Raw genomic sequence first — 25792 nt, 5'->3', positions numbered from 1 at the left:
CCAAGCCTATATGTTTAGTAGCCATGAGCTTACCAGCAGGCTTCCTAACATGAAAAAAGATTCAGTGAAACATCAAAGAGCAACAGAGATTCTTAAAATATCTTAGCACACTGGAGTAGGTGGTACTTCACAAAATGGTACTAACACCAAATCCATGTAGCATTGACAATGCCAAGTTAGAGAACCAAAATAATTACACGACAATGTTAAATAAGACTCAGTTATGTAAGTTAGTATGAATACATGTTTACTTCTTCAGATGTATTTTTTTAATGTTTATTTTTTATTTGACTGTGCCAGCTCTTAGATGTGGCATGCGGGACCTTCCATCTTCATGACAGCATGTGCTACCTTTAGTTGCGGCATCCAAACTCTTAGTTGAAGCGTGTGAGATCTAGATCCCAGGTTCTAGGGGTCGAACCTGGGCCCCCTGCATTAGGAGCATGAAGTCGTATCCATTGAACCACTAGGGAAGTCCCCAGATGTATTCGTTTATATTCTGGAAGCTTTCTGTAATAATGCTATATCAGAAATGACTCCATCGTTCATCAAAAATTTCTGCACCCCTTTAAATCCGCCTGAAAAGCAGGAGACCTGAGTTTGATCCCTGGGCTGGGAAGATCCCCTGGAGAAGGAAAAGGCTACCCACTCCAGTATTCTGGCCTGGAGAATTCCATGGACTATAAAGAGTCGGAGGTGACTGAGCGACTTTCACTTTCACTTTCAATAGTATGAGTTGCCATGAGACTCAGATGGCCCAGACGGAGGGAATTACTTCTCAGTTTCTTTGTATGTAAAGGAAACGGATGACTCATTCTTGACAATGTAATGGCAGAAATGGAGTGTGTTGCTTCCAGATGACTGATACAATCTCTATCCTCATTCTCCCCATCTGTCCATTGAATGAGGAAGACTGGTGCTTCAGGAAATAGCAGAGTCACAAGACCAAAGGAGAGTGACCCCTGAATCACCACATGGAGGAAACTCATCCACCAATCAGAAACACCTGTGTTAGATTGTTATATGTGCAGGAAAATAAGAATGCATGGATATATGGCTCTAGAAAACCATATGTTTAACATATTATCAACTAACTTAAGTTTGAGGGCCATGTTTATCTATTATTTTGTGTGATTTATGAGTTATAATTTCAAGGGCATAAAATATCTTCCATCAAGTTTTTTAAATCTCCCACTTCTGTTTGTCACACCCTCTGTATTCCACCATTAAGACCTTCTAGACTGAAATTTCTTAAAGCAATTATGTTTCCTGAAATGTCATCAGATATCAATTACTCAATAGTGTCCTGAGCTGTGTATCAAGGCAGAGTCTTGAAAGAAAATAACCTATTTATTTTACAGAAGGAATAAGATCAGAATGATGAATGAGTTCTTTTCCTTAAGAGATATATAGCAAAAGGGTTCTAAGCCACCCTAGAGTTGCATTAAAGCATCTCAGATCCTGAAAATAAGAATTACAGAGCTCTAGCAACTACCAGGAGTAACTATTGCAACCTAAACTGGTGTAAAAAAAAAAGAATAGGTTCAGAGGAAGAGATGGGCTCAAAACCAAGGACAGATCAACCTTAAGAAGAAGGAGAATGGGAATTTCATGGAGGTCCAATGGTTAGGACTCAGCACTTTCACTGCCTAGACCTGGGTTTGCTTTCTTGTTTGGGAACTAAAATTTCAAAACCACATGGCTCAGCCAAAAAAAGAAAAGGGGGGTCGGGGGAGAGTGCCCTTATGTAACAGAAATGAAGAGAATAGACTAATGACAGATGCTAATGGGGTTTTGTGCTTCACATGGAGAAAATGAGGAAACTCCCAAAAGATGGTGGGTATTTTCTCTATAAAACTAGAGATAAGGGAAGAGAGGTGGGTAAATACCAGACTCACAGGTTTAAGGAGTCTAGAAAAGACTTGAAATAAGCATATGGTAAGTGAGAAAGTGACTTGCAGTAGTATTATTGGTCAGTGTTGACAATCATTTGAAAATAAGTATGAGATCAAGTGAAAACATTTTATCCCTGTGGTGGAGTTTTCTGCAACAGCTCTTAGCTTCTAAATGTAGGTGTACAGAATTTTTCAAGAAGAATAAGACTGCAATTTTCCCATAAGAGTTGAACAAAAAGAGAGAAGATCAAGTAATTATATAGCATTCATTAGAGTGTTTTGAGATGACAAACCATGTGAATATAAGCTGAAAACAGAAGGAAGTGACAAAAGGAGACTGATTAATAGGTCAAATATAGAATGATCAGTAGACCACAGGTCCTGGTGAGGTACAGGTATGGAACAAGCAACAGAAAGAAGAAAACCTTATGATCAGAGAGCTAAAGTCGTGATTTTGAAGGTAGAGAATTTGCCTCTTTGTCAAATGTGAGCTATGAAGAAGTGAAGTTTGTTGGAGATGGGCAGCTTGAGAAATTGAGAGACCATAGTATTGAATGAGTCATCAAAGGACATCGGATCCCCAGGATGAAAGGAGGTAATATACTCTGTGAGACTGATCTACAACTGGACTGTAGTGAAGTAGACTGATTGTACTGAGAAAAGGGTGAAATACACCTCCAGAGTCCAGGTATTATATACGATGGGGGAGAGGTAATGTCTTTAAGAGATCGAGTGGATCAGTGGACACCAAGCATATCCACTCTTTTTTTTTTTAATTTTTTTATTTTTAAACTTTACATAATTGTATTAGTTTTGCCAAATATCCAAATGAATCCTCCACAGGTATACATGTGTTCCCCATCCTGAACCCTCCTCCCTCCTCCCTCCCCATACCCTGCCTCTGGGTCGTCCCAGTGCACTAGCCCCAAGCATCCAGTATCGTGCATCGAACCTGGACTGGCAACTCGTTTCATATATGATATTTTGCATGTTTCATTATCCACTCTTAATAAAAAGTCTCTGCTTGGAAGGCCTTCAGAAGACATGGTACCTGAATGGGAGTTTGGTTGAAGCAAGGATAGAGACAAAGGTCTGAAGGATGAGGCTAAGTAGGTAAGAGAGTTGGCTGGATATGGAACAATAGTTACAGAAGGCGCAATAGTCGAGTTGAGGATTGAAGGTAGGAAAGGAAGAACAAGATAGTTCAGAAGGTTGTGGAAATAATCGTGTGGTAGCATAAAAAGCTCAGAGGTCTTACACATTTTGTTTTAACTACATACTGAAAATAAAGATAAAGGGTTTGGTAAATTTTCCATTCTCTTTGATAAGAGTGTGGACTAGCCTTAGTGGTAATCTTGATCACATATTCTAGATCACTTGATACTTCCTACAGTTGCTAAATCTTCACTTGGATATAAACCCAACCAGAGCAGGCTAAGTGATGATCAATATTAGCAAGCCTTTTGATTAGCTACGCATAGGATTTGATGCTTTTAGATATTACAAAAGATAAGTCATTTCAGATTATCTTTGGTTAATCATTGAATACGACAATTTGTGCTAAATAAATGATCCAGATCAACTTAACCAGAGCAGCTCAGACACTACAATCCCATATAAATATATATATTTATAGATATATATATATTTATAATTTGTGATGAAATTAATACTATTTCCTTTGTCTTGAAAATATAGCACACATGTGTACCTTTATTTAAAAGCCAAAGGTGAAAATCTTAGAAGGATTTAGCAAGTAAATTAGTCATAATTTTATCATTTAATTTTGCTAATAAAAGAAGAAAAACAGTTCTATGTTTGAGAAAAATGTGATTGTCTTTGATGATATAAAAGTGAAACAAGTAAAAGTGAATACATTTTCATTAACTCCAGCCATATCTTAGGAATAAGGAGGAGGGAATGTGTCTGGGGGTCTTGTAGCTACACTTGAGGATAGCTGCCTGTCAGATGTATTGAACAGTTCCAGGGGCGGCTCTGCCTCAATGAGCAAAGCTACATCAGAAACCAGCAGAGAGTAGCATAGTTTCTATGGGGCTGGGAAAACAAAGCGTAGAGCATTAAACACACACAACAAACACTCAGAGAAGAGAAACTACAAAAAAGAGCAATCAGCCTCCATGTGAAAGTATTGTTTTTTTAAGGTGAACTTCCTCACCTATTTGAAGATCCAATTTGCCAAATTACAACATTTGAAAATTACCGTGATCTGATATCATAACAAAGGCATTGATGTGAGCAGGCACTGGTGTGTGTTCTGATGCCTCCTCCTTTGTCTATTGTTTTTCAAGTGACTGCCTGATAATCAGCACTCTTTATCTCCACAAAGATCTCTTAAGGCCGAAAGAAATTAAATCCTTGGAGGAGTCATTGAGAGATATTAGATATGCAAGAGTGAATTTCTAGCATGAAGGAGCTTAGCCCAGGCATTTTTTCCAGTTAGGTAAAAAAACAACAAAAAAAGAGCTTCCCTCCTCTTGTGGTCCACCTGGCAGAGCTAGATCCTTGGCTAGAGCTGACAGCATGATCACAGCAAGTGAGGGGTCTGGGTAGTGGAAGGGGCACTTCCTAATTAATGCTGCAGTGCCAGGCATCCTCTTAGACACAGCGTTGTAACAGGATGTGGCTTTGGCAGTACTTTTCTCAGAACAAAAACATGAGGAATATGGTGCATCTGTCTGTCCATCAACTCTCTAGGTGACATAATAAAAGGCAGCAAGACCTGGAACTCTGTCTTAGGAACCCATCTGACATCCAAAGCACAAATGCCTCCATAGCCTAAAGTCATATTACTTTCCACTGAGTTCCTAGCAGAACTCAAAAACTAAACCTTCTTAGTTAGCATCTGTAGTTGCAAATAATCTCTGAAAAAAGTTTCCAACATAGTTTCTTTCATTATTATAGAGACTTCTCAGCTGTTCCCAACGATATGGACAGGGAGCTCAATCAATATTAAAATCTCTCCTTAACTTCGTCTGTATCTCAGGGAAACAGTTTGTTTTTTTGGAGGGTTATCATTGCCTGAGTCATTTTAAAACAGAAGACACTAGGGCTATGTCTAAACAAAGAAGCACTTCCAGACTAAAAGGGGTCAATCATGTAACACTAACTGAAAGACCAAGATGTGTGCTGAAACTTACCTCTTTCTCCCTTACATTTCTCTACAAAATATTCAGACTATTCTTTCCCTCCCTTTACGCTCAGTGTCTTCCAAAGGTCAAAAGTCAGTATTAATAATAGGCAATGGAAACATAAGGAGTCCTCATTTGAAGTTCTGAGATTAGACTTGTGTTGCCACTGTTCTTATCTGTTCCCTTGTGTTCCAGTTGTGACAACCTGCTCAGTTATGGTCACTTGGCACCTATGTGTGAATCCACAGAACAGTCCATCTTGCATGCAATGCTCTTTTCAGGCATGTCACTACCTATGATGTGTTAAAAAAAAAAAAAATGCATTCACAGGATCACCTGAGGGTTATAAAGCCAGTGAAAGAGCTAGACTTACACCAAAAGGAAAACTTAAAAACATTTATATTTATCTACTAGTAAGCTTCATTTGAAGTTCCCAAGTGGCTCAGGGATAAACAATCTGCCTGCCAATGCAGGAGACAAGAGTTCGATCCCTGCATTAGGAAGATCCCCTGGAGAAGGAAATGGTAATCCACTCCAGGATTCTTGCCTGGAAAATCCCATGGACAGAGGACGCTGGGAAGTTATAGTCCATGGCAGGAGTCTAAAAAGAGTCTGACACAACTTAGCAACTAAACAACAACAAGCTTTATTTGACAACTTTTATCAAGGAATTGAAATGAAGTTGGATTTAGGGACTTTGCTGTAGCTCAGATGGTAAAGAATCTGCCTGTAACACAGGAGACTCAAATTCAATCCCTGGGTTGGGAAGATCCTCTGGAAGAAGCGAATGGCAACCCATTCAAGTATTCTTGCCTGGAGAATCCCATGGACAGAGGAGCCTGGCGGGCTACAGTCCATGGAATTGCAAAGATTCAGACATGACTAAGCAACTAACACCACTACACTACTGGATTATAAGTAGGGAAAATATGGTAATAACTATGTTTTCAGTTCAGCTCAGTTCAGTTGCTCAGTCATGTCTGACTCTTTGAAACCACAGGGACTGCAGCATACCAGGCTTCCTGTCCATCACCAACTCCCGGAGCTTGCTCAAACTCATGTACATTGAGTTGGTGATGCCATTCAACCATCTCATCCTCTGACAATCCCCTTCTCCTCCTGCCTTCAATCTTTCCCAACATCAGGGTCTTTTCCAATGAGTCAGTTCTTCACATCAGGTGGCCAAAGTATTGGAGTTTCAGCTTCATCATCAGTCCTTCCAATGAATATTCAGGACTGATTTCCTTTAGGATTGACTGATTTAATCTCCTTGCTGTCCAAGGGACACTTAGGAGTCTTCTCCAACACCACAGTTAAAAAGCATCAATTCTTCAATTTTCAGCTTTCTTTATGGTCCAACTCTCACACCCATACATGACTACTGGAAAAACCATAGCTTTGACTATATGGACCTTTTTCAGTAAAGTAATGTTTCTGCTTTTTAATATGCTATCTAGGTTTGTCATAGTTTTGAATAAAGTCATTTTAAAACTTTTTTTTTTAACGATGACTTTTTCCAATTGCTTCTTTGTGTGTAAGAAAGTCACACAAAGTGTGACTAGTCACTAGATAATAAGTGACTAGTCACTTATTATCTCCTTTGCTCCCATTTGTACTCATATCTCAACAAAAGATTTATGCACAGAATCTTCAGTTCTGAATTTATCAGATTCTGTTAATGATCATACAGAAGCCCCACCACCGCCACCCCCCCCCCACCATAATCTCAATGTAGATTAAATATTGTCAGCTAATCTACAGTTTGAATGTTGTATTTTATGGGCCAATACACTATCAACTGTGATAAAAACAAACAAACAAAAAAAAAACACCTCAAAGTCAATCTGGTCACATTATACAGTGAATTAAAGGCCATTAAATGCACTGAATGTGCATTAACAGGCAAACCTATAAACAGGTGATAAAGTTGATTTTTCATTCAAGTAAACAACAGTAATGGATGTCCCTGGTGGTTTAGTGGCTAAAACTCCAAGCTTCCAATGCAAGGGATGCAGACTTCATCTCTGATCAGGCACCCAAGATCCCACAGGCTAAGTTATTTGGTTACCATGATCCTCAACAATTACTTCACCCTTTAAATATTTTATCTGTACCATATATTTCAACAGTTTCTTATTTTATCCTATTTATTTATGAAAGCACCTCTTCTTTATTAATACCATAGACTCTTGAGGACAGAGATAGTCTTAACCTCTCTGTCTTATCTCCCACCCTCTTCATTGCCATCTAGCACAACAAAACTAGTTAAAAACCATTAAATGAGACTTCCACGGTGTTCCATTGGTTAAGATTGCTAATTTCCAATGCAGGGGTGCTGGTTTGATCCCTGGTTGAAGAACTAAGACCCTATATGCTGTGCAGTGCAGGCAAAAAAACAAACAAAAAAACCAATAAGTGAAAATAAATTTAATTAGTTTATCTTTATCTTGGTGTTTTGTTGTTTTGTTTTTTTTTTCAAAATACACATACGTGTAAGTTATATGAGGGCAAAAATTGGTGGGGAGCATCTTTTTTTTTCCCTCAGTCCCATTCCCCAAAACAGTGCTTGGTATGTCAAAGGCACTCAAAATTGATTGTTGAATGAAAAACGGAAGTTCTATAGTTCTATATTCTGTGATCATCTTGCCATGCTACTTTCATTTCAGTCAAATACTCTGGACAAACTCTAGTAGTTAATGATAATAATAATAATAATGGTAGCTTATGTTTCCATAGTGTTTTTTATATGCTAAGCATATAAAAAATTCATTGGATGCCCACTCTCACCACTACTATTCAACATAGTTTTGGAAGTTTTAGCCACAACAATCAGAGAAGAAAAAGAAATAAAAGGAATCCAGATTGGAAAAGAAGAAGTAAAACTCTCACTGTTTGCAGATGACATGATCCCCTACATAGAAAACCCTAAAGACTCCACCAGAAAATTACTAGAGCTAATCAATGAATATAGTAAAGTTGCAGGATATAAAATTAACACACAGAAATCCCTTGCATTCCTATACACTAACAATGAGAAAATAGAAAGAGAAATTAAGGAAACAATTCCATTCACCATTGCAACAAAAAGAAAAAAATACTTAGGAATAAATCTATCTAAAGAAACAAAAGACCTATATATAGAAAACTATAAAACACTGATGAAAGAAATCAAAGATGACAAAAATAGATGGAGAAATATACCATGTTCATGGATTGAAAGAATCAATATAGTGAAAATGAGTATACTACCCAAAGCAATCTATAGATTCAATGCAATCCCTATCAAGCTACCAATGGTATTTTTCACAGAGCTAGAACAAATAATTTCACAATTTGTATGGAAATACAAAAAGCCTCAAATAGCCAAAGCAATCTTGAGAAAGAAGAATGGAACTGGAGGAATCAACCTGCCTGACTTCAGGCTATACTACAAAGCAACAGTCAAGACAGCATGGTACTGGCACAAAGACAGAAATATAGATCGATGGAACAAAATAGAAAGCCCAGAGATTAATCCACACACCTATGGACACTTTATCTTTGACAAAGGAGGCAAGAATATACAATGGAGAAAAGACAACCTCTTTAACAAGTGGTGCTGGGAAAACTTGTCAACCACTTGTAAAAGAATGAAACTAGAACATTTTCTAACACCATACACAAAAATAAACTCAAAATGGATTAAAGATCTAAATGTAAGAGCAGAAACTATAAAACTCCTAGACGAAAACTTCGGCGAAACACCCTCTGACGTAAATCATAGCAGGATCCTCTATGACCCACCTTCCAAAGTAATGGAAATAAAAGCAAAAATAAATAAATGGGACTTAATTAAACTTAAAAGCTTTTGCACAACGAAGGAAATTATAAGCAAGATGAAAAGACAGCCTTCAGAATGGGAGAAAATAATAGCAAATGAAGCAACTGACAAAGAATTAATCTCAAAAATATACAAGCAAATCCTTCAGCTCAATTCCAGAAAAATAAGCTACCCAATCAAAAAATCGGTACTAAACAGACATTTCAAAGAACTAAACAGACATTTCTCTAAAGAAGAAATACAGATGGCTAACAAACACATGAAAAGATGCTCATCACTCATTATCAGAGAAATGCAAATCAAAACTACATCTCACACCGGTCAGAGTGGCTGCTATCAAAAACTCTACAAACAATAAATGCTAGAGAGGATGCAGAGAAAAAGGAACCCTCTTACACTGTTGGTGGGAATGAAAACTAGTGCAGCTAATATGGAGAACAGTGTGGAGATTCCTTAAAAACTGGAAATAGAACTGTCATACGACCCAGCAATCCCACTGCTGGGCATACACACTGAGGAAACCAGAATTGAAAGAGATACGTGTACCCCAATGTTCATCACAGCACTGTTTACAATAGCCAGGTTATGGAAGCAACCTAGATGTCCATGGGCAGACAAATGGATAAGAAAGCTGTGGTGCATATACACAATGGAATATTACTCAGCTATTAAAAAGAATGCATTTGAATCAGTGCTAATGAGGTGGATGAAACTGGAACCTATTATACAGAGCGAAGTAAGTCAGAAAGAAAAACACTGATACAGTATATTAACGCATATATAGAGAATTTAGAAAGATGGTAATGAGGACCCTATATGCGAGACAGCAAAAGAGACACAGATGTAAAGAGCAGACTTTTGGACTCTGTGGGAAAAGGCGAGGGTGGGATGATTTGAGAGAATAGCATTGAAACATGTATATTATCATATGTGAAATAGATTGCCAATCCAGGTTCAATGCATGAGACATTGCACTCAGGGCTGGTGCAATGGGATGATCCTGAGGGATGGGATGGGGAGGGAGGGTCAGGATGGGGAACACATGTACACCCATGGCTGATTAATGTGAATGTATGGCAAAAACCACCACAATATTGTAAAGTAATTAGCCTCCAATTAAAATAAATTAAAATAAATAAATAATTTTTTTAAAATTCATTTACTACAGTATTTTGAAGTAGTCACTAATGTAATTTCCTTGTATATATCTATCAACATCGTGTGAGACAGTGCTGGTCTTTAGGGAACCCTTGTATATTTTGGGGCTCCAAAATCACAGCAGATGGTGATTGCAGCCATGAAATTAAAAGATGCTTACTCCTTGGAAGGAAAGTTATGACCAACCTAGATAGCATATTGAAAAGCAGAAATATTACTTTGCCAACAAAGATCCATCTAGTCAAGGCTATGGTTTTTCCAGTGGTCATGTATAGATGTGAAAGTTGGACTGTGAAGAAAGCTGAGCACTAAAGAATTGATGCTTTTGAACTGTGGTGTTGGAGAAGACTCTTGAGAGTCCATTGGACTGCAAGGAGATCCAACCAGTCCATCCTGAATGAGATCAGTCCTGGGTGTTCATTGGAAGGACTGATGCTGAAGCTGAAACTCCAATACTTTGCCCACCTCATGGGAAAAGTTGACTCATTGGAAAAGACCCTGATGCTGGGAGGGATTGGGGGCAGGAGGAGAAGGGGACGACAGAAGATGAGATGGCTGGATGGCATCACCAACTCGATGGACATGAGTTTGAGTGAATTCTGGGAGTTGGTGATGGACAGGGAGGCCTGGCGTGCTGTGATTCATGGGGTTGCAAAGAGTTGGACACGACTGAGCGACTGAACTGAACTGAACTGAACTGAAAGAAACTTGGCACGTACACACGTCTAATGACAAAATTAGGAAAAAGATTTAACAATTTTATTTTGCAGTTATTTTAATCTTAAATAAACATTTTAACTTTTTATGATAGTGAAATTTGCTCCATCATGTCCAACTCTTCGTGGCCCCATGGACTATACAGTCTATGGAATTCTCCAGGCCAGAGTACTGTAGTGGGTAGATGTTCCCTTCTCCAGGGGATCTTCCCAACCCAGGGATCAAACCCAGGTCTCCCACATTGCAGGCAGATTCTTTACCAGCTGAACCACCAAATTCTATCAAAGAAAATGTTTATCTTGGAAATTAAAGGACATTAGGTATGAACATAATATCCACTTTTTCTTAATTAAAAACATATCCAGACTAATGCATTTTGTTCTCATTTATTATGTATAAATTTCTTTTTTTCTCTTTGAACTAAGTTTATACATTGAATGAAATATTAACATTAGCAAAAAATCAGAACAAATCAGACAATTAAAATAAGTATATAGATTTATTATCACTCAGCCCATGCAAATGATACCTTTTTTTAAAATCCACTTACCATTCATTCACCCACCCACCATTCATACATTCAACAGTTACAAACAAGTCTCTGTTCTGGATGCTATTTAACAATATAGATTAGTGAATAGTGCAGCCTGTGGTGACTTTTCTAATTTATACAGTTCAGTTCAGTTCAGTCGCTCAGTCGTGTCCAACTCTTTGAGACCCCACAAATCACAGCACGCCAGGCCTCCCTGTCCATCACCAACTCCTGGAGTTCACTCAAACTCATGTCCATCGAGTTGGTGATGCCATCCAGCCATCTCATCCTCTGTCGTCCCCTTCTCCTCCTGCCCCCAATCCCTCCCAGCATCAGGGTCTTTTCCAATGAGTCAACTTTTCCCATGAGGTGGGCAAAGTATTGGAGTTTCAGCTTCAGCATCAGTCCTTCCAATGAACACCCAGGACTGATCTCATTCAGGATGGACTGGTTGGATCTCCTTGCAGTCCAAGGGACTCTCAAGAGTTTTCTCCAACACCACAGTTCAAAAGCATCAATTCTTCAGTGCTCAGCTTTCTTCACAGTCCAACTCTCACATCCATACATGACCACTGGAAAAACCATAGCCTTCAGTAGACGGACCTTTGTTGGCAAGGTAATATTTCTGCTTTTCAATATGCTATCTAGGTTGGTCATAACTTTCCTTCCAAGGAGTAAGCGTCTTTTAATTTCATGGCTGCAGTCACCATCTGCAGTGATTTTGGAGCCCAAAAAAATAAAGTCTGACCCTGTTTCCACTGTTTCCCCATCTATTTGCCATGAAGTGATGGGACCAGATGCCATGATCTTCGTTTTCTGAATGTTGAGCTTTAAGCCAACTTTTTCACTCTCCTCTTTCACTTTCATCAAGCAAGAGGCTTTTGAGTTCCTCTTCACTTTCTGCCATAAGGATGGTTTAGTTGTGTCCAATTCTCTGCTACCTTATGGACTGTAGCCTGCCAGGCTCCTCTGCCCATTGGATTCTCCAGGCAAGAATACTGGAGGCTGCCATGCCCTCCTCCAGGGGATCTTCTCAACCCAAGGATAGAAGCTGCCTGTCTTACATCTCCTGCACTGGCAGAGTAGGAAACTCTTTACTACTAGTGTCACTCTGGTATAGCTGGTAGAATTATAATTGTCAATTAATTGTCAAAATAATTTGGACACATAAATAAGAGTTACTCTCGCCATTTTTTCCTATTAAAAATATATTGGGATTTGTCAGGAAAAATAATTTTAGATGCTTCCAAGAATTTCTCTCTTTAGAAAGGAATCTGGTTGAGAAGACTTTTATACAATGAATAATCATCTCATTTTTTTGGTCATTCTTTATCATTTTATAAATAAAGATTTACCATTTTCAATGTTTATTCATCTCTTAATAACAGATGGCAACCCCACTCCAGTATTCTTGCCTGGAGAATTCCATGGACAGAGGACCCCGGCGGGCTAGAGCTCATGGGGTCAAGAACAGTTGGACAGGACTGAGCATGCATACAGGCGTGATGCAGTGTGAGTACTCCGCCACCAGGTGGTGGTCCCTCCAATATGTGCTTCTGAGATTGAAATCAAAACTAGGAATGATTTTCCCCTTAGCTTGCTGGAATATAGCTGCTTCTGTTCTTTATATTTAGCTATTTCAATAATCAGATTTAGTCTGGCATTCAGGAATCCCTATCATCGGTCTTAAATTTCCTTCTCAGATTTCTCTCCCACTTTCCCTGCATGAGAAACACTTGCTCTGTCAAATCTGGTCTGTTCACATATTGTTTTTTCTCATTACACTTCTGTATCATATTCATTTGTCAACAGTTCCAGAGTATAGAGCCTGGTACATAGTAAGGGCTAAATAAATGCTAATTGTAAGCCTTTGTTCATGCAATCCTTTTTTCTAAATGGCTTTAACACCTCCTCTATCTATATAACTACAAAAATCCTTCAGTGAGAGCTCAGTTTTTGATGTCACCTCTTCCATCATTGTCCCAGCAGGAAGTGATCCCCCCTGCCATACCCAGGTAGTGCTTTTTATAGCACAATTGTAGCTCGTGTACGTTGCCATAAATTGAATACTAATCTCTTGTTTTAATCCCCCATAGCCCTTAGCACAGTTTCGGGATATTCAGCAACTATTAGTGGAATTAATGCATTTCAACATCATATTTAAGAGAAAAAAATTAAAAGGAAATCCTATAACTATTACCTTTTTTATTGATTCGTGACTTTTCTTTATGATTTATCCTGATTTCTAACTTCAAGTCAAACTTCCTACATTATAGTTTAAAAGTCACTGAAGTGCCACATTGTTAAACTCTGGTGGCTGGAATCATTATTTCTTGAGGTATTGACACTTCCTTGAGATACTCAGTCCTACTGTTGAGGCAAATGAACAGCCTCTTTCACTAGAAAGTTGAATTCTCTTCTGTCTCCCCTACTACTTGATTCAATTAAAGAGATTCTTCCTATCCTAGACCCCTCTTTGCCCATGAGTCTCCCTGCTTACTATATAAGCTTTCTCTTAACATCCAACACCAGAGCCTTTACAAAAAGCGCTACTCTTTTTTATTCATTAAAAAGAAACATTACAAACCCTAGCTATGTTTTCTTTTATTAGAATTAGTAACTAGATGACCTTGAATTGTATGTTCAATAGAAATTCTTTCAGAAACACTCTAGTAATAACTTGAGTTCCCAACCTGTCCTAGTACAGAGTTTCCAGAGCTGTTTCCTGAAAGAGTTTATGTTCTTCCTAAAGAAGAGAACTTTTAAAAATAAAACTATTTTAAAATGAGGTTTGGAGATGGAAATTTAAGGCAGTTTCATGACAGTAACATTGATCTCTTTTGGCAGTTCTGATAGTTATGTATTGGGTTTTCTCAAAGCTAGGTCACCTTTCTCTGCAACCATTGGCTCTGTTTTAAAAAGTGATTTCCTAAAGACCAAAGACTACCTTTTTCTATTTAGAGTCCAGCTTCACTGTCAGAACTTAAAATTCTCCAGACTCCCAAGCAGACCTGCTTCAGGTCAAAGTGCAGCTGGATATAAATGTCCAGATCCACCCTCAAAAGGGTCTCAGTCTCCAGAAGGGTTAATGGTACCGTTTACGACACTCTATAGCCGTTCCATTCAACTGTTGACTGCAGACCACCATTTTTAGAGCTCTGACTTGGTTTTCATTTGTTCTGCAAAAACTAAATTCAACAAACATTTATTCAACAACAGTTATGTGTCACATACATATAGCACTAGGCTGAGGATGTAAGATGTGATTCCTACCCTTGTAAAGTTTATTGTATTTTGGTAATTTTTTTACTCTGTCTGATATTTTACTTTCACATCTGTATTTTTCCAGGTCGCTGACCCTGAGCTTAATATCATCCAAATAATTGACTTCCCAGACATCTTGAATCTTAGATGTTTCAGACCTCACCATTGCTGTGAACTGTGATCACAAGGTTTTTCTTTTAGTCTTAATCCATTGAGCTCTGGCACCCACCCAATAAAAGAAGAAAAAAAAAATGCTCAGCAAACATTAGATAATAATATCGGCAATCACCCTAAGGCTACAGATTTTTAAAAATAAAATTGGTCAAGAGAAATCATCTAAGTCAGTTCTCCTCTGGTACTTTACTGTGTCTAAGTATCACCCTGGGGTCTGGTTAAAATGCAGATTCTGATTAATTAGCTCTGGGGTGGGGCCTCAGACTCTGCACTTCTAGAACACTCTCAGTTAATATTCATGCTTCTGGTCCATAAACCACACTTTAAGCAGCAAAACTCAAGCTTTTTTCCCAGTTCTAAATGGAGGCAAAACATGAGGGATGTAAAGGAACCAGTCAATATGGTTCTATACTCAGTAAATACTATCAAAAGAGTTCAATCAGTCAGTACAAGAATAAATTTTTTTTTTAAAGTTAGCCGATGGAGTTCCCTGGTGGTCCAGTGGTAGGACTTGGCATTTTCACTACCATGGCCTGGGTTCAATCTCTGGTCGTAGAACTAATATCCTACAAGCTACATGGCAAGCCAAAAAAAAGGGGAAAAAAAAGTTTAAAAAGTTAGCATAAGTTTTGGTGGAGTGTAAGAGATGAGCAGTTTTCTCTCTCCCTACTCAGGACATAAAATTAAAGGAGGTTAAAACAGTGAGACCACTTGTTAAACAATTAACAATTGAATTACCATATGATTCAATGCCACTTCTGGATATATACCCCCAAAATATTGAAAGTAGAAACTCTAAAAGACATATTTACACATTCATGTTCATAACAGCATTATTCACAAGAGCTGAAGGATGAAAGCAGCCCAAGTATCTACTGACAGATAAATGGGGAAGCAAAATGACACCTGCTCCAACATGAACGAACCTGGAGGATATTATGCTAAGTGAAATAAGGTAGTCACAAAAGAACATATATTGCATGATTCCACTTGGATGAGATATCTAGGTAGTCCAACCTATGGAGACAGAAAATAGAATGATAATTGCCAGAGACTGAAGAATGGGGAGTTATTGTTTAATAAGTATGGAGTCTCAGTTTTGCAAGGTGAAGTATTCTGGAGATGAATGGTACTGATGGTAGCACACAGTGTGAACGTACTTAATGCCACTGATCTGTGCACGTACAAATGGCAAGATAGTCAATTTTGTGTTCTGTGTATTTTGCCAAAAATTTTTTTTTAACCAAAACATATTTTTAAAAATGTATACAAGGATATGAACTATCCATGGAAGAACAGTTGGGTATCTATGGAGCCAGGTTTATCTTCTAAGGGTTCAAACTCAAACCAGCAGGGGAAGAAATTGTGAAAGTGAAAGTCACTAAGCCATGTCCAACTCTTTGCCACCCTATGGACTGTACAGTCCATAGAATTCTCCAGGCCAGAATACTGGAGTGGGTAGCCTTTCCCTTTTCCAGGGGATCTTCCCAACCCAGGGATAGAACCCAGGTCTCCCACATTGCAGGCAGATTCTTCATCAGCTGAGCTACCAGGGAAGCCCAGAAGAAATTATAATAGACTTTTTTTATTAAATTCAGAAGATAAACTAATTAATAAGAGGACTTTTGCCCAGGACTACAGACTATAGGACTAGCTTTTTTTTCAGCACATGAAGCTGCTATTGTCATGGAGACCACAAGCAACTACCCAACACATCTGTCAGTAGTCTAATAAGAATTATTCTGTAGCTCTGTAGTCCTAAGTTTTGTGTCCTGGCCAAAATTCTCTGGTTCTGTTTCTTGGGTTGATAGTCACAACATTATTGAAAAAATAAAATTGTTCACTAGTGGATAAGTATATTAACTCTAAAGTCTTGTTTTAATTAAGTATATTTATTAAGTAAATCAAAACTTTGTTAATAATTTTGTGTGAAACTTTACCTGCAGATTTGGTATTTAAATTATTTGTAAAGTTAGATAAATATCTTTAAGATTCAGCATTATGATTGAACATATAATTGTAGATATATAATTAAATATGCAAAATATGTAATTAAATAATTGATTTCAGCTTTCTAATTTCAAGTTGAAAGGCATAAGATCATCTAATTATGTTTGTAAACCTTGAAATGATTAAGAGAATGTGATTCAATATGTTTAAAAGTTTTAATGGTTAGATAGATCAGATTTCAGTACTTGGAAAGTTTTACTTGTTAGATTAAATATTTGAAGTATTTACAAGTGAAAGTTGAATATACTGAATTTATAAATACAATTTTATTCTCTATTTTTAAAAATGAAGTATAGTTGGTTTACAATGCGGTACAAAGTGACTCAATTATACACATGTATACATTTTTTTATATTCTTTTCCATTATGGTTTATCCTGGGAGATTGAATATTCCTTGTACTATACAATAGGACCTTGTTGTTTAACCATTGTAAATGTAGAATAGTTTGCATGTACTAACCCCAAACTTCCAGTCCATCCCTTGCCCATCCCCTCTCGCCCTTGGCAACCACAAGTCTGTTCTCCATGTCTATACATCTGTTTCTGTTTGGTAGATAGGTTCATTTGTGCCATATTTTAGATTTCACATGTAAGTGATATCATATATTTGTCTTTCTCTTTCTGCCTTACTTCATTTACTATGATAATCTCTGGTTGCATAAATATAGCTTTAAAGGTTTAAAGAAATCCAACTAATGATTGATTAGTTCAACAAATTTAGTTGAACTAATTAGTTCAATTTTCAACAAGTTCATAATGAACTTTGAAAATGGACTGATATTAAACGTGTTTATTCTTTTCTAAGTTGTTTGAAAACTCATCAAAAGCTCCCTAAAATGATGGCTAAAATTGATATGAAAATGCATATAAAATACATATGAATGTCATAAACTTAAGAAAAATAAGATTTTGAGTTTAATATTTTTTTTAATTTTATTTTATTTTTAAACTTTACATAACTGTATTAGTTTTGCCAAATATCAAAATGAATCCGCCACAGGTATACATGAGTTTAATATTTTAATAAATGTAGCAGCAATTTAAAAGACTAAGGAAACATAGAATCTTTCCTGTGCACAAAAACTGCTTTAAAACCACTAAAAAAAAAATCTCATATTAATACTCCTAGATCATCTTAGACAGATATTCGGCCTATTTGACAAGATCAAGGAAGTAGATGCCAAAACCTTGTTTGAAGAAGTTATACAGCCTTCATCCACTTCATCATTTCCCTTGTGACTGAGTAGCCAAGACAAATGCAAAGACTTGAGACAAAAGTGGGATCCCAACGGAGCTAAGAAATTAGTTGTCCATACCAAGTTGGGTAAGCAAGTGTGTACCATGAATGGGCTGAAAGCCAAAAATCAGTTGTGTAAATGCTACTTGTGCTCATGCTCAGTCACTCAGTCATGTCCAGCTCCTTGTGACCCTTCGGACTATATCCCACCAGGCTTTTGTGTCCATGGGATTTTTAAGGCAAGAATACTGGAGTTGGTTGACATTTCCTCCCCCAGGGGACCTTCCACACCTGGGGACTGAACCCACTGTGTCCTCTTCATTTCAGGTGGATTCTTTACCCTCTGAGCCATTAAAGTTAGTTGCACAGTCATGTCCAACTCTTTGAGATCCCATGGACTATGTAGCCCACCAGGCTCCTCTGTCCATGGAATTCTCCAGGTAGGAGTACTGGAGTGGGTCACCACGCCCTTCTCCAGGGAATCTTCCCAACACAGGGATCTAACCTGGGTCTCCTGCATTGCAGGAAGATTCCATACCAACTGAGCCATTGGGGAATCCAAAAATGATAGAGGAATGAATAAATATCAGGCAAACAAACAAACGAAAACAGATATGACTATCAGTGTTAGAACTTACAGTGGGATAAAAGCCAGACAGATGACCCAAAATGCTAAAAACAGACAAAAAGCTCCTTGAGAACAATAGGGTTTCTAGCATAAAGCAGGTATTCAAATATCTTTAAAGAAGTAAAAGACAACAAGGTTTAAAAAGAATCTGGTAGGCAAAAACTAGTGTGAAAAGTAAACAGTCACTTGTACAAAGACTTTAATAACCAAAGGAATTAACATTCTACCCACTGATGTGGCTTTCAATGTGGTCAGCGTCGATTTTCGGAATGGACAGGAACCATTACCAGAGACCAGTATTTCTTGGAGTGCTCTACATCTTAAATCCTGTGGGATGGCAACTGACATAACTTGAAAAAAAGAAATCCATACAGGATTGCCTGCTAAGTAATTCCCTAGCTTAAATTATCTCACTTTTGTTAATTAACTTTTCAAAACTCCTTGGATGAGCTTACATCTAAGAAAAAAAAAAAAAACAGGCAAACAAACAAACAAAAACAGATATGAATAGATATTACCCTTTGCTAAAAAAAAAAAAAAGGTGGAAATTTCTCTCATCAAATAAATTTAAGAAGTGTTAAATTAACACAATGGTTTTTCTCTTTGCAGGACTTAGAATTAATAATACTTTTATGTTCATTGTGAATTTTGAAGAGAAGTAGAGGCCATTTGGGGGCTCCCCAGGTGGCATTAGTGGTAAAGAACCCACCTGCCATAGCAGGAGACGTAAGAGACACGGGTTCTGTCACTGGATTGGGAAGATCCCCTAGAGGAGGGCGTGGCAACCCATTCCTGTACTCTTGCCTGGAGAATTCCATGGGCAAAGGAGACCAGCAGGCTACATCCACAGGGTCGCAGAGTCAGACACAACTGAAGCGACTGAGCATGAGCATATGCCATTTTGACCATTTAACCCAGAGTAAGTTGGGGAAATAAGGTTTCGTGGAACCTGTTTAGACTCTTGAAACCAAGCCCGCTTTAAGTCTGAAAAACAATCAACAAACAATTCCTTATGGCATCTCAATGAAATTTGTCTTTGCAGATTTCAATTGTTTTTTAATGTTTTACTTCATTTGATTCCATCATTGGTGATATTCTCCCTTCAAACACAGCCATGACAGGTTACTATGCAACTTCATGCCAACTTTTAAGAGCTTTACAAATATAGGCAAAATTTGGGTGCTACTTTCTCAGCCTTCAAAGAACTCCCCTTAATTTATTTAAGCCCCTCCAGTATCCCTGTGAAACAGGGCACATGTGTCCATTAGCAGCAGAAGGACTAGTGATGTGACATCTTATACACAAGTCACATCTCGGTTCTATTTTTTGATTTAGAGCCTAGGTTGTATGATTTATTTTTGAGCTGGTGCTGTCTGTTATCAACTGTGCAACTATTTATTCACTTTCCTCATCAAATATAGGATAAAAGTAACCACAATGATAGAACCTGAAATGCAAATATGAAGAATTAAATGTATACCTAAAAAATTTCCCATAGAGAAAACCAGTTAGGATAGTAACAACCCAGTAGTCTTCATTGGACTTTCTTCAAATGAGGTGATATCTCATTCAGAATATGCAAAATAATATTTTTTATATGTACTTTGTTTTCTAAACCAATTTTCTCAACTATTATCAATAACATTTAATCAATTTAAATAATATCCCTCTCTTGAGCATTGTACTAGCCAGCTGGTTCAGCAAAAATGCATTTTTAAATGCATGATAAAAATGTTTTGGATGTAATTTTTTTTCTAAAGTGTGGGTGAAATATCAGAAAAGCTGGTCCTTGCTGACACAGGTTATGAGAGTCAGAGCCAAAAAGTATCCTCAATTCTTAATCTCCAGGTGACCAAATATAAACCATTCATCAAACATCTCTTTGCATAACGGATATTATGATAATTCTTTCATCCTTAAAGATCCCCCAAACTAAGTTGACAGTTCCATGTATAAAGCACCTAAAAGATTTAAAAGTAATAAGAGATGCTGATATAGATTCCTCAGGATCTCAGTTTCCTTTCTATAGACTATAAATATGAAACTGTCAGCGCTTGGAGAGTAAGAACTTTATTTTTTTCATCTCATGCTTTCTAAGTGCTCGGTACAGTGTCTGAACAAACTACGGGTTCTAAAAGTGTTTATTATTCTTATTGACTGTTCTGCCTGACAGAAATAAAAAAGTTTCTATTCATGTTTGGCCCAATCCCAGCATTAAGCTGAAGCACTGGGAAGATCTGGTTCCATGATAGATAAATTTCCTTTCCCAAAAATATTCAGAGCATCAGATTAGCTGACGACATAAGGGCCAGAGATAAGAGAGCATCCATCAGGGTTTTGGTATTTTGGTTTTATAAAAACCTTGAGAAATTTTGTTTTGAAGCTGATATTTTCAAAAAAGTTCTTTGAATTTTTTTAGAACATTTCAATCACTGCTTTTCAAGGGAAAATTTAGTAATTTTTCTAACTGAATGGAAAGCTGTGCTATGCAAACAACAAAGATTTTTTTCTTTTGAAAGTTATTCATGCCCTGCTTCTAGGATTGCCAGGGGAATGGGATTTAAAAAAAAATTTAACCAAGCAAGCGATCAGAGTTATATTGTGCTAGAGACAACCTAAACTCCGAAGTTCAGTTTTATGTTTCCTTCTAAACTTGGAGCTTATGGGTTTCAAATGGCTCCTTAAGTTACCCAAAGAAGTTTGCATGACCTAGTGAAAAGTGAAAGTCCCTCAGCTGTGTTACTCTTTGCGACCCCATGGACTGCGATGAAATCCTCCAGGCCAGAATACTGGAGTGGGTAGCCTTTCCCTTCTCCAGGGGATCTTCCCAACCCAGAGACTAAAGCCTGGTCTCCTGCATTGCAGGCGTCCAAGCTTATTTTCTTTTGCAAAGTTTCTTTATTGATTTTTTTTTACTATTTTTTCTTTTTATTTTTAGTCATATGTCGGTAACAAGAAAAGTTTTGAATTTGTGTCCATCAGCAATAGGACAAACTCATGTTTGGCATAAAGCTATACTCATCATTTTTTTCAGAAGTCATTTTTCCACTGCAATTCCTCTTGTACATTAAGCAAAATTTTCTGTAGTTTTATGCTTTATCATTCCTATTTTAAATACAAGAAAACTGAAACTCCACGTCAAAAAATTCAGTAGAAGAGCTATAATCCATATCTAGAACTACTAAATTCCAAGGCTGACTTGCACCCTGCTCTCCAGTGGTTCTCAAACTTAGGCATGCATAAAATCAACCCTCATGGTTGCTACAGACACAGGTGCTCACATACTACTTCTGAGGATTGTGCCTCAGTAGATCTTTGAGCTAAGAAATCTCAATTCTTAACAAACATTCCAAATGACTCTGAAGCAAGTCTTCCACGCAGAGTCGGACATGACTGAGTGACTGAACTGAACTGAACTGATACCTGCTTTCTCTCATCTGCCTTTAAAAACGAAGCAAGAACATGCATCTCCAGACTCTCAGCTCTACCACCAATTATGTGACATAAACCAAAGTAAATCACTTTTCCTGTTTTGGTCCTCATTTCTTTACCTGCTAAATTGAAACAATTATATTTTCTTTACCTCAAAGGATGGATGCAAAGATCAAATGACACAGTAGATGTCACAATGTTTATAACAGTAGAAAGTGTTATTTAAAAACAATATTAAAGCATATATGGACTTCCCTGGTGGCTCAGATGGAGTAAAGAATCTGCCTACAATACTGGAGACCCAGGTTCGATCCCTGTGTCTAGAAGATCCCCTGGAGAAGGGCATGGCAACCCACTCCAGTATTCTTTCCTGGGAAATCCCATGGACAGAGGAGCCTGGGGGCTACAGTCCATGGTGTCACATAGAATCGGATATGACTGAGTGGCTAACAAAGCATACATTCTAATGACAAAAAAGAATAAGACACAAAGTTTATCTAGATGCTTTGACGTAGGGTTATCACAATATTGAAAAGAATGGTTATACATTCAACCCACATCCATAAGCACTTCAACCTACTTAGTCTTTATCCAAAATGACTATGGAGTGTAGAATATCCTTTATTAAAGTACACACACGTGCATGTGGACATGCGCACATACACATACATATTTAAACACATTGTTGCCGCTGCTAAGTTAGTGGGCAGATTTTCCACTGTCTCTACTCTAGACATCACCAAATGATACAAGATAACAAATCTAGATATTTTTTTATTGTGGTGTAGTTTTCTTACAGTGTTGTGTTACTTGATGCGATACAAGAAAGTGAATCAGCCATATGTATACATGTATCACCTCCCTCTTGGACCTCCCTCCCACCTCCACCCCATCCCACACATCTAAGCCACCACAGAGCACGAGCTGAGCTCCCTGTGCCATATACTATCTGTTTTACAGGTGGTAGTGTACAGATAGGTTAACACTCAAGTACCCATTACTCTTACTGACACTCCTACCAACCCACCTGGGCATCCCCAGACCCCACAGTGGTTCCTTTCTCAAAGATAGGGACTTCTACCATCTTCTTCCACAGCAAAAAGTTTCTAAAATAATTGGTATGACAAAAGAGACTGACACCAAACGGGCACAGCTTGACTTCATGGCACACCACATGGAGTTTTTCTAACAATGAAGAAACTTTAGTATTTCCTTGTTATTTGAGGGTATAAAGCCATAAGCCTCCCATCTATCCCGTGTCGACTTTGAAATGAGCAGACTGGCTGGAAAACAAGAGGCAATTTGCATGTGAAAAATAAATAAACAGAACTCTGTGGCAAACAATGTTAAAAAAAAATTATGTCTTTGTTTAGAAAAGAGGAGCAGCAAAGTTTAAGATGGGGAGACAGTAAGTTAGTAACACAGCACCTTTCTCTTTCTGACTCCTAATACACAGTTTCAATAACCTGACTTGACCTCAATACAGCATCGATAACCTTCTTTCCCCACAGCTCCCTGATTCAAAGTTTTTCCCCACTCCAATGCATCAGACACACAACTTCAATTTTCTTCAATAGTGTTCTCAGTTCAGTTCAGTTCAGTCGCTCAGTCGTGTCTGACTCTTTGCGACCCTATGAATTGCAGCACGCCAGGTCTCCCTGTCCATCACCAACTCCCAGAGTTCACTCAAACTCACGTCCATCGAGTTGGTGATGCCACCCAGCCATCTCATCCTCTGTTGTCCCCTTCTCCTCCTGCCCCCAATCCCTCCCAGCATCAGAGTCTTTTCCAATGAGTCAACTCTTCGCATGAGGTGGCCAAAGTACTGGAGTTTCAGCTTCAGCATCAGTCCTTCCAATGAACACCCAGGACTGATCTCATTTAGAATGGACTGGTTGGATCTCCTTGCAGTCAAAGGGACTCTCAAGAGTCTTCTCCAACACCACAGTTCAAAAGCATCAATTCTTCAGTGCTCAGCTTTCTTCACAGTCCAACTCTCACATCCATACATGACCACAGGAAAAACCATAGCCTTGACTAGATGGGCCTTTGTTGGCAAAGTAATCTTTGCTTTTGAATACGCTATCTAGGTTGGTCATAACTTTCCTTCCAAGGAGTAAGCGTCTTTTAATTTCATGGCTGCAGTCACCATCTGCAGTGATTTTGGAGTCCAAAAAAATAAAGTCTGACACTGTTTCCACTGTTTCCCCATCTATTTCCCATGAAGTGGTGGGACCGGATGCCATGATCTTTGTTTTCTGAATGCTGAGCTTTAAGCCAACTTTTTCACTCTCTCTTTCACTTTCATCAAGAGGCTTTTTAGTTCCTCTTCACTTTCTGCCATAAGGGTGGTGTCATCTGCATATCTCCCAGCAATCTTGATTCCAGCTTATGCTTCTTCTAGCCCAGCATTTCTCATGATGTACTCTGCATATAAGTTAAATAAACAGGGTGACAATAGACAGCCTTGACGTACTCCTTTTCCTATTTGGAACCAGTCTATAGTTCCATGTCCAGTTCTAACTGTTGCTTCCTGACCTGCATATAGGTTTCTCAGGAGGCAGGTCAGGTGGTCTGTTATTCCCATCTCTTGAAGAATTTTCCACAGTTTATTGTGATCCACACAGTCAAAGGCTTTGGCATAGTCAATAAAGCAGAAATAGATGTTTTTCTGGAACTCTCTTGCTTTTTCTATGATTGAGCAGATGTTGGCAATTTGATCTCTGGTTCCTCTGCCTTTTTTAAAACCAGCTTGAACATCTGGAAGCTCATGGTTTACGTACTGCTGAAGCCTGGCTTGGAGAATTTTGAGCATTATTTTACTAGCATGTGAGATGAGTGCAGTCGTGCGGTAGTTTGAGCATTCTTTGGCATTGCCTTTCTTTGGGATTGGAATGAAAACTGACCTTTTCCAGTCCTATGGCCACTGCTGAGTTTTCCAAATTTGCTGGCATATTGAATGTAGCACTTTCACAGCATCATCTTTCAGGATTTGAAATAGCTCAACTGGAATTCCATCACCTCCACTAGCTTTGTTCATAGTGATGTTTTCTAAGGCCCACTTGACTTCACATTCCAGGATGTCTGGCTCTAGGTAAGTGATCACACCATTGTGATTATCTTGGTCGTAAAGATCTTTTTTGTACAGTTCTTCTATGTATTCTTGCCACCTCTTCTTAATATTTTCTGCTTCTGTTAGGTCCATACCATAATGTTCTCACCATCAATTAAATCAATTAATTTTTAATCAATTTATTTTTAATAGCATTGAGTTTATATTCCTCTATGTGGTATTCATTGCCCTCCATATAAACCTTTCCTCTGTCAAAGTTCCAATTATTCTTCCATTGGTATTTCATCTCCCCCTTACTCCATCCCTCAACCTACACCCATTCATATACATCCACCCATTTCAATAAGGCCAATATCTTCACTGTCTCCCAATTCAGGAATTCTCATCTCTGCTTCCTTGTTTCCTCTGATTTTTCAGATCAGTCTAAAAATATTTATTGAGATTCAGCTTAAATGACTTACAAAGCCCAGCAAGAAAACTGTCAAAAATGTTAAGACTTAAGGAGCTGGTCTCTAACATGGGTAACAAGACATGTATTCACACACACACACACACACAAATACATACAGAAAAGACAGCCTATGTGATGGTTAAAATCCATTTTCTAGGGATTTCCTTGGTGGTTCAGCGGTTAGGACTCAATACTGTCACTGCTGTGGCCCAGGTTTGATCCTGGACAGGGAAATACGATCCCACCAAAAA

This window comes from Bubalus bubalis, chromosome 2 (genome assembly GCF_019923935.1).
Source record: "Bubalus bubalis isolate 160015118507 breed Murrah chromosome 2, NDDB_SH_1, whole genome shotgun sequence".
NCBI classification, from domain to species: Eukaryota; Metazoa; Chordata; class Mammalia; order Artiodactyla; family Bovidae; genus Bubalus; species Bubalus bubalis.
This window is presented reverse-complemented; position numbering follows the sequence as displayed.